The sequence below is a fragment of the Mustela nigripes genome, chromosome X, assembly GCF_022355385.1.
Source record: "Mustela nigripes isolate SB6536 chromosome X, MUSNIG.SB6536, whole genome shotgun sequence".
Taxonomy (NCBI): domain Eukaryota; kingdom Metazoa; phylum Chordata; class Mammalia; order Carnivora; family Mustelidae; genus Mustela; species Mustela nigripes.
The window spans coordinates 49244455-49255686 of record NC_081575.1 but is presented as its reverse complement, the minus strand read 5'-3'; positions in this window follow the sequence as shown (position 1 = coordinate 49255686).

Genomic DNA, 11232 nt, shown 5'->3' with positions numbered 1-11232 from the left:
AGTGACTCTTAATCTCACAAAACAAACTGAGGGTTGCTTGTGGGAGGAGGGTTGGGAAAAGGGAGTGGGATTGTGGACATTGGGGAGGGTATGTGCTTTGGTGAGCGCTGTGAAGTGTGTAAACCTGGTGATTCATAGACCTGTACCCCTGGGGATAAAAATATATGTTTATAAAAAATAAAAAATTTAAAAAAAAAGAAAGCCAACTGAAAGAATGAGAGGACAACCACCACAGAGTCTCCATAAACTGTAAAACCCCAATATCAGGGGAAAAGAAGCTATTAAGTTCCTGGTATTGTCCTAAAACCTGCATATTTCATGGATACAACTTTTATTTTAAATTTGTTATCACTATTCTTATTCTTTTAATTTTTTTAGCCTATCTGCCATTAGAATGGAAGGTTCAATACAACGTATTCCATAATAACCTTTTAACTTGAAATTTCTTCATGCATATACCTGTGTTTCTTTTGCTTCTATTTCTCAAAATATAGATATTTTCTATCTATATTTAGATACTTTAAATATAAATTTAAATACAAATTTAGATATTTTAAATATAGATATAAGATATATATAGATGTAAGTGATGCATAGGTATAAGATATATCTTGTATAGGTACAAGATACATCTTATATAAATATATATAAGATACATATATGTATATAAGCTTCAAGATAATCCTCTTTCTCTAATCAATACTACCCCTATATATAAATGAAATTTAAGCTCCCTTATCTCTGGAAAGGTGAGTCTTTTAACAAAGATATCAAGATACACCCAGGAATAATTCAAATAAACTTCATGGCCCACCTTGAGGATTTATAACCAGCCTCCCATCTTTTTCTTCTCTCAGTGTTTCTGTGTATTTGTTTTTGTTCTGGTATTGTGTAAATCTTGTCCTTGCAGTTCATTTTCGCTGGGTTCTTTTTTGTTTGATTGTTTTGTTTCTAGTCATTTACTTTTATCAGTCTTTTTGTTAGTCCATTTTTGCTTGTATACCTTATATATCCTAAGTTTGGAGCTCATTCTGGGTGGATCTTCTCTCTCTCTCTCTCTCATTCTTTTTTTTTTTCCTGTCTCTTTATTTCTCTCTGTCTTTTTCTTTTTTTTTTTTATTTTTGATGGTGACTTTTGATTGCTTAGAAGTGTTCCAGGATGTACATTGCCTAGATCACAGTTGATATATTGATCTACACATCCCCTCAACCACCTCTTTCCAAAATGACTAGGAGAAAGAAGGCCCAACAGAGGAAAAATTCAGAGACTATGACCTCTCCATCAGAGCTACTGGATATGGACATAAACAGTATGCTGGAAAGACAATTCATGGTACCAGTTATCCAGGCAATGGTTATGTTGGAGAAAACCATTAATAGCATGGAATTAATTAGGACAGAAGTGAAAGCTACCAAGGAAGAAGTTAAAAATGCTATCAATGAGATCCAATATGATCTAAATTCTTTAACAGTTTGGTTAACTGAGGCAGAAGATAGATTTAGTAATCTAGAGGACAAAATGATAGAGAAAAAGGATCAGGAAGAGGTCTGGAACAAACAGCTTAGAAGCCATGAAAACAGAATTAGGGAAATAAATGACACCATGAAACATTCCAATGTCAGAATTATTGGGATCCCTGACGGGGAGGAGAAAGAAAGAAGACTAGAAGATAGAGTTGAACATTTTCCCCAAGAAAATTTTCCCAATCTGGGGAATGGAACCAGCATTCCTGTCCTAGAGGAAGAAAGATCACCCCCCCACAAAGATCATAAAATCTAAAAAGACCTAGAGACACCTGATTAGTAAACTGAGGAATCATAATTTTAGACAGGAGCTCTTGAGAGCAGCTAGGGGGAAGCGATTTCTTACATACATAGGAAGGTCCATCAGAATAATGTCAGATCTGGTCACAGAAACCTGGCAAGCCAGAAAGGGCTGGCAAGACATACTCAAGGCACTAAATGAAAAGAACATGCAGCCAAGAATATTTTATCCAGCAAGGCTGACATTCAAAAAGAATGGAGAGATAAAGAGCTTCCAAGACCGGCAAGATTTAACCTTGTGACCACCAAGTGGGCACTACAAGAAATACTAAGGTGGGTTCTATAAAATAAGAAAGAATGCAAGAGTCTCATAGAACAGAAATTTACAAAGACAATCTACAGAAACAAGGACTTCACAGGCAACATGTTGTCAATAAAGATGTACCTTTCAATAATCACTCTCAATTTGAATGGCCTAAGTGCTCCCATAAAATGACACAAGATTTCAGATTGGATAAAACGACAGAAGCTGTCCATATGTTATCTAAAAGAGACCCATTTGGAACCTAAGGATATATCCAGACTGAAAGGGAAGGAATGGAGAAGTATCTTTCATGCCAGTGGGCCTCAAAGAAAGCTGGAGTAGTGATTCTCATATAAGATAAATCATATGTTAAACTAAAGACTGTAGTCAGAGATAAAGAAGGGCACTACATCATACCTAAAGATTCTTTTTACCAAGAAGATCTAACAATTGTAAATATTTATGCCCCCCCCACATGGGAGCAGCCAACTACATAAGACAACTGTTAATCAAATAGAGTCATATCAATACGAATATTAATAGTCAGGGATCTTAACATGCCACTCTCAATAATAGACAGATCATCAAAGCAGAAAATCAATAACGAAACAAAAACATTGAATGACATATTGGACCAGATGTACCTCATGGATATATACAGAACATTCCACCCTATAACAAACAAACAAACAAACAAACAAACAAAAACCAGAATACTCATTTATCTTGAGTGCATGGAACTTTCTCCAGAATAGACCACATACTGTGTCACAATTCAGGGCTCAACCGATACCAAAAGATTGAGATTTTTTCCTGCATATTCTTAGACGACAATGCTTTGAAACTGGAACTCAACCACAAGAAAAAATTTTGGAAATAATTTAAACACTTAGAAACTTAAGACCACCCTGCTTAAGAATGTTTGGATCAACCATGAAATCAAAGAAGAGCTTAAAGAATTCATGGAAACCAATGAGAATGAAGACACTTCAGTCCAAAACCTATGGGATACTGTAAAGGTGGTCCAAAGGGAAATACACAGCCATCCAAGCCGCCCTCCAAAACATTGAAGAATCCAGAATACATCACTGTCTTTACATCTTACAGAACTGGAGAACAGGAAGGGAAACAGGAAGGGAAATAATCAAGATTAGAGCACAGATCAATGTAATAGAAATTAGAAATATAGTAGAACACATCAACAAAACTAGAAGCTGGATTTTTGAAAGAATCAATAAGATGAATAAACCATAGGCCAAACTAATCCAAAAGAAAAGAAAGAGGACCCAAATTAATAAAATGATGAATGAAAAGGGAGAGATCATGACTAACACCAAGGAAATAGAAACAATCCTCAGAAATTATGATCAACAGTCATATGCCAATAAGTTAAGCAATTGAGATGAAATGGATACATTCCTGAAAACCTATATAAAACTCCAATACTCAGGAAGAAACTTACAACAATAATAGACCAATATCTATACAATATTGGAGCAGTGATCAACAACCTCCCAAAAAAAACAAAAGCCCAAGACATGATGGATTTCCTGGAAAATTCTACCAAACATTTAAAGAAGAAATAATACCTATTCTCCTGAAGCTCTTTCAAAAAATAGAAGCAGAAGGAAAACTGCTACATTCGTTTTTTGAAGCCATCATTACCCTGATCCCCAAACCAGGCAAAGACCCCACCAAAAAGGAGAATTTCAGATCAATAACCCTGATGAATATGGATGCTAAAATTCTCAACAAAATTTTAGATAATAGGACCCAACAGTACATTAGAAATATACCAGGTGGGATTTATCCATGGGATAAATTTGCAAATCAATCAATGTGATAGAACAAATCAGTAAGAGAAGAGAGAAGAACCACATGGTCTTCTCAATTGATGCAGAAAAAGCATTTGGCAAGATACAGCATCTATTCCTGATTAAACCCCTTCAAAGTATAGGGATATAGGGAGCATTCCTAAACTTCATAAAATCTATCTATTAAAAACCTACAGCAAATACCATCCTCAATGGGAATAGCTGACAGCATTCCCTCTGAGGTCAGGAACACGGCAAGGATAACCACTCTCAGTACTTTTGTTCAACTTAGTACTAGAAGTCCTAGCAACAGCTATCAGACAACAAAAAGAAATAAAAGTTATTCAAACTGGAAAAGAATAGGTCAAACTCTCTCTTTGCAGATGACATGATACATTTTATGGAAAACCCAAAAGACTCCACCCACAAACTACTAGAACCCATACAGCAATTCAGTACTGTGGCAGAATACAAAATCAATGCACAGAAATCAGCTGCTTTCTTATACACTAACAATGAAAATATAGAAAGGGAAACTAGAGAATCAAACCTATTTACTATAGCACTGAGAATGATAAGATACTGGGGAATAAACCTAACAAAAGAGGTAAAGGATCTATACTCGAGGAAATACAGAACACTCATGAAAGAAATTTAAGACACAAAAAGATGGAAGAGCAGTCAATGCTCTTGCATCAGAAGAATAAGCATTGTTAAAATGTCTATACTGCCTAGAGCAATCTATACTTTCAATGCCATCCTCATCAAAATTCCACCAGCATTTTTCAAAGAGGTGGAAAAAACAATTCTAAAATTTGTACGGAACCCAAATGCCAAGGGAATGTTGAAAAGGAAACACAAAACTGGGGACATCACGTTGCCTGATTTCAAGCTTTACTACAAAGCTGTGATCATCAAGAAAGCTTAATACTGGCACAAACACAGACACATAGAACAGTGGAACAGAGTAGAGAGCCCAAAATGGACCCACAACTCTATGGTCAACTAATCTTTGACAAAATAAGAAAAAATACCCAGTGGAAAAAAGTCTCTTCAATAAATGGTGCTGGGAAAATTGGACAGCTATGTGTAGAAGAATGAAACTCGACCATTCTCTTACACCGTACACAAGGATAAACTTGAAATGAATAAAAGACCTCAATGTGATGCAAGAATTTAACCAAATCCTAGAGGAGAACATAGGCAGTAACCTCTTTGCCATCGGCCACTGCAATTTCTTTCAAGATATGTCTCCAAAGGCAAAGGAAACAAAAGCGAAAATGAACTTTTGGGACTTCATCAAAATTAAAAGTTACTGCACAGCAAAGGAAACAGTTAACAAATCAAAGAGGCAATTCATGGAATGGGAGAAAATATTTGCAAATGACACTACAGACAAAAGGCTGATATACAAGATATATAAAGAGCTCCTCAAATTCAACACCCACAAAAGAGATAATCATGTCAAAAAATGGGCAGAAGACATGAACAGACACTTCTCTGAGGAAGACATACAGATGGCTTACAGACACATGAAAAATGTTTATCGTCATTAGCCATCAGGGAGACTCAAATCAAAACTACTTTGAGATACCACCTTACACCAGTTAGAATGGCCAAAATTAACAAGACAGTAAGCAACATATGTTGGGCAGGATTTGAAGAAAGGGGAACCCTATTACACTGTTGGTGGGAATGCAAGTTGGTGTAGTCACTTTGGAAAACACTGTGGAGATTCCTTAAGAAATTAAAAATAGAGCTTCCCTATGACCCTGCAATTGCACTACTGGGTATTTATACCAACGATACAGATGTGAAAAGAAGGGCCATCTATACCCCAATGTTCATAGCTGCAATGGCCACAGTCACCAAACTGTGGAAAGAACCAAGATGCCCTTCAACAGATGAATGGTTTAAGAAGATATGGTCTATATACACTATGGATTATTATGCCTCCTTTAGAAAGGATGAATACCCAACTTTTGTATCAACATGGACAGGACTGGAAGAGATATGCTGAGTTAAATAAGTCAAGAGAGAGTTAATTATCATATGTTTTAATTACTTGGGGGAGCATAAGAATAACAGGGAAGACATTGGGAGATGGCAAATAAAAGTGAGTTGGGGGAAATCGGACAAACCATGAGAGACTATGGACTCTGAGAAACAGAGGGTTTTTGATGGGAGGATGGTGGGAAGTTGTGTAATACTTTGGTGGGTATTATGGAGGGTACCTGTTGCATGGAGCACTGGGTGTGGTGCATGAACAAACTCTGGAACAGTGAAAAGAAATTTAAAATAAATTCAAATAGTTTTTTTTTTTTTTTTTTTTTTTTTTTTTTTTTTTTTTATATATACTCACTCCCCACTGTAGGGAAGGAAAATTTTTTTTTTTATTTTACCTTTCTGAGTTATTGGCTGATTTACCCTACCCCTTCCCCAATAATAAGACAGATTAACAAGAGAAACACAAAGAGAAGTTTCATAACATGTATAACTCCTGTATACATTGGAGATACCCAACTTAACAGAGTAACTCCTCTAAATGGCCCAAACTTAAATATCATTTCCAGCTAAAGACAAAAGATGTTGGTGTTTGTGAGATCAGCTATGGAAGGTTATCAGGGAAAGCACTGTAAAAGCATATAACTGTTATGTATATTTAAGTCCCTGCCTTCTCTATTTATAAGAATTTTCAGAGATTTAGTCATCCTCCTTTTTCTGGTACAGAGTGGAAAACTCTTGTCCTTACAAATGGAGATTGTCCTTAAAATGTAAATTTCCCTCACAGAATGGAAAGTTTTACTCTGATTTCAGAGATTTCTTGTATCTTCAGCCTCTAAAAAATAATCAGTCCAAATAATATTCAAAGAAGCACATTTTGGGGTGGCATATTCCGTGAACCATTATGTAAAGATGTAAAGACTCAAAGCCCCATGCTCGGGTGCCAAATGATGAAATTTTCAATATAGGTGAGGTTCAGTGGTGTGCAGTCCAAAGCCAATGACCAAGAAATAATTCTTGAGACATCTTTGGTGCAAAATGATTAGAGCACAGGCACAGGACCCATGGGCAGAAAGAGCTGCTGCCCACGGGTTTTGAGGAGTGATCCATTATATATTTGCAAGTTGGGAGGGTATCAGGAATAGCATAAGTCTCTAAGGAATTTTGGAAGCAAAATTTCCAGGACCTTGAGGGGCTAGCTGTTGTTGGGAAAAGGTCATTTATTATGGTCCAATAAAACCTTAGTCATGAGATCCTTCAGATATATATCAATGGGCCATATGCTTAGGGATGATTGCCAGCACATGTCTTGGAGGGTTTAGAGATGAAGTTTCCAAAGGAATTTTTATATGTTAAAATAGACTTACAGGATCCTGACTGGGGGGAGGGGTCGGTCAGGGTAGGGTTGTCTTTTGCCCTTAGAAATGTATTATGGTGGAGGCAGTTGAGTCCCTAGAGAAATGTCACTCTGCCTGTTTCAAGGACTTGTTAGTGGGCTCTAGATAGTATGGAAATTTAACAACTTTTCTTCTGCCTCTGTTTCTTACATCACCACCAAGTCTTATTAGTCGTATTTAAGGTTATTCATTAATTGGTTCATTCAGCAGAATTTATTTTTCTTTAATCATGTGCCAAACACTATTCTACATGATGAAAAATTAGTATTGAACATAAATATGGAGTCCCTGCCACTGAGGAACTTTCATTACAGTGGGAGAAACAGAAAATAATAATTAAAAATTTTTTTTAAAAAATACATGAAGAAAAATAAAGCCTAACAAAGGGAATAGAGAGTTATGGGAGATGGAAAGGTGGTTTATTTTAGTAAGGTGATCAAGGAAATTATTTTTGGGATGATAACACTTTGAATAAATGAATGAATGACTGAAATGAGGAAGTAAGATATGCAATGTCTAGAGGAAGAGCAACCTTGGCAAAATAATTTATACAGAGGCCCTAAAGCAGGAACATGCTTGCCAAACTTGAGGGACATCAGAAGCAAGTGTGGTTGTTACTGAATGAGAAAGGGGGATAGTATTGGATATGAAATCAGAAAGGGAGCTGAAGACCAGATCATGCATGCCTTGTAGACCAGGCCAAGAAGTTATATTTTATTCTGAGTGATATCCATCCATTGACATGTTTAAACATTTCTTTTTTTTTTAAATATTTTATTTATTCATTTGACAGACAGAGATCACAAGTATGCAGAGAGGCAGGCAGAGAGAGAGGAGGAAGCAGGCTCCCTGCCCAGCAGAGAGCCCGATGCGGGGCTTGACCCCAGGACCCTGGGACCATGACCCGAGCCGAAAGCAGAGGCCTTAACCCACTGAGCCACCCAGGTGCCCCAATCCATTGACATGTTTAGACTAGAAGTATGATATGATCTGATTTACATTTTTAAAGTTTCACTTTGCCCTTTTTTGTGGATATTTGATAGCTGGGGAGATGGATGTAAGTGTAGATCTGAAAGACTAGTTAAAACTTATTCTTTGATGATAATTTTATACTAGGGTTATAGCAAGAGAGGTGGTAAAGTGTGGCTGGATTTTAGGGGCACCTGAGTGGCTCAGTTGCTTAAGCATCTGTCTTCAGCTCAGGTCATGATCTCAGGGTCCTAGGACTGAGTCCCAAGTCCAGCGCTCTGACCAGTAGAAGACTTCTTCTCCCTCCTGCTCCACCTGCTTGTACTGTGTGTGTGTGTGTGTGTGTGTGTGTAAAATAAATAAATAAAATATTTTTTTAAAAGTGGCTGGATTTTGGACAATCTGAATTTTGAATATAAGGCCAGCAGAATTTGCTGATGTGTATAATGTTGGTTATGCGTTGTAAGGGAAAAAACAGGTTGACACCAAAGATTTTCTCCCAAGCAAAAGGAAAGATGGAGTTGCCATGAACTAAGATAGAGAAATCTGTGAGCCAAACTGGTTAGGGAGTGTTAAGTATCAAGAATTCAGTTTGGAACACTGGGTGTGGTGCATAAACAATGAATCTTGGAACACTGAAAAAATAAAATTAAATTTAAAAAAAAAAGAGTTCAGTTTGGGACATGGTTTGCTTGAGTTGTCTGTTATGCAGGCAGGTGGAGATGTTGAACAGAAAATTAGGTTGAGTCTGGAGTTCATGGTAGAGGTCAAGAATTGAGATTTAATTTTAAGAAGTATCTATGTAGAGATATTTTAAAGCCATGAACTTGAGTGAGATCACCCAAGAGGTGAATGTAAATAGAAATGAGGAACTTAGAAAGATAGCAGAGTATTAGGATACTGAGCTCACCTTCTCTCAAAGACACATCAAAACTGCAAATAAATATAGTACAACTTATTCTTAAAATGACTGTAAGACTAGCAGCATAGCTTTTCCACACAACACCCCCACCCCCAAAAGCAGTTCATGCACACTACACTCAATGAGCAGTCCCAGCTGGAATTGTTGCCACTCAAAAGTGACTCCTGTGCTTGAAACGCAGACTCACCAACAGCATGCCCACATAAGTTGTGGCCAGGCTTCTCAGTTAGTTGCCTTGGGGGCTAACCCCACCCACCAAAATTCCCACACCCTCTAAGCAAGCTTTGCCAAGCCTAGCCCTGCCTACCTGTGTGACTTCAGTATTTGCAACCCAGTCACAGTAGGAGAGCACATGAAGCCCACACAAGGGACACCCTTCAAGTACCTGATGTGGTGACTGGGGAATAGTGCTTCTGGACTCCATACTATGCCTTCTATATAAGGCCACTCCTTGCAAGAACAGATGTAGCTAACCTGCTTAATAGATAGAAACAAAAACAGAGAATCAGCCAAATTATGAAACAGAATATGTTCCAATGAAAGGATAGCACAAAAGCTCAGAAAAAAATAAAATAAATGAAATTGAGATAAACAATCTACCTGATAAAGAGTTCAAAGTAATGGTCATAAAAATGACTGTGGGACTTGAGAGAAGGGTGGGTGTACTCAATAAGAATTTCAACAAAGACAGAAAATATATGAAATAAAAGAACCATCAGAGCTGAAGGATACAATAACTTAAAATAAAGATACACTAAAGAGAATCAGCAGCAGATTAGAGGATACAAAAAAAACAGATCAGTGATTGGGAAGACAGGACAATGGAAACCATCTAAACTGAACAGAAAAAGGAAAGATAAAATAATGAGGATAGGTTAAAAGATCTCTGGGGCAACACCAAGCATACTACCATTCATATTATAGGGGTCCTGGAAGAAGAGATAAAAGAGCAGAACATTTATTTGGAGAAATAATAGCTGAAACTTTTCTAACCAGACATCCAGATTCATGAAGGACAGAAAGTCTCAAGATGAGCCCATTGAGGGACACATCAAGATACATAATAATTAAAATGTCAAAAATTAAAAGATAAAGAAAAAAATCTTAAAAGCAGCAAGAGAAAGGTAAATTGTTATATGCAAGGGAAACCCTATAAGGTTATTAGCTAATTTTTCAGCAGACATTTTGCAGTCCAAAGGGGAGTGTCACGATATATTCAAAGTGTTAAAAAACAAAAACAAAAACAAAACAAAACAAAAAAACCACTTCAACCAAGAGTACTCTATCTAGCAGGCTTATCATTCCAAAGAAAGGCAGATTTTCCTATGGGGGGAAAAATAGTTAAAGGAGTCCATCACCACTAAACAGGCCTTATAAAAATGGTTAACACAAGAAGTGCTTTCTTTAAGCAAAAAAGGAAAGGTCATAACTCAATGTAAGGAAATTATTAAAGAAAAAAAGATCAGTGGTAAAAACAAACATGCAGAAAGGTAAGTAGATCGGTCACTTACAAAATGAGTAAGATCAACTATATTAATTTCCTGGTATCAGGCAGCCCTGCCTAGGCAATTTTGGAAAAATTTCCAGGTTGCAATTCGCCCTTTAGTCCTAATTTTTTTTCCATTTTATTTCTTTTCAGTGTTCCAAATTCATTGATTATGCACCCAGAGCTCCATGCAATACATGCCCTCCATAATACCCTCAGTTTGTTTCTCAGAGGCCTCAGTCTCTCATGGGGGGAGTTGAGGTGGGGAGAATAAGGGGGGCTTGTCTCCCTTTCCTATTTTCCCATCTCACTTCTCCTCTCCATCTCCCAATGTCCTCTGTGTCATTCCTTATGCTCCATAAAGTTTTCAATTGCACATGGTACACTTTCCAGGATAGATCACATGTTAAGCCACAAAACAAGTCTCAATAAATTTAAGAAGGTTGAAATTATAATAAGCATCTTTTTTACCACAAAGGTATGGAACTAAAGAGATATATAGAAATCTGTTACATTCGGGCGCCTGGGTGGCTCAGTGGGTTAAGCCGCTGCCTTCGGCTCAGGTCATGATC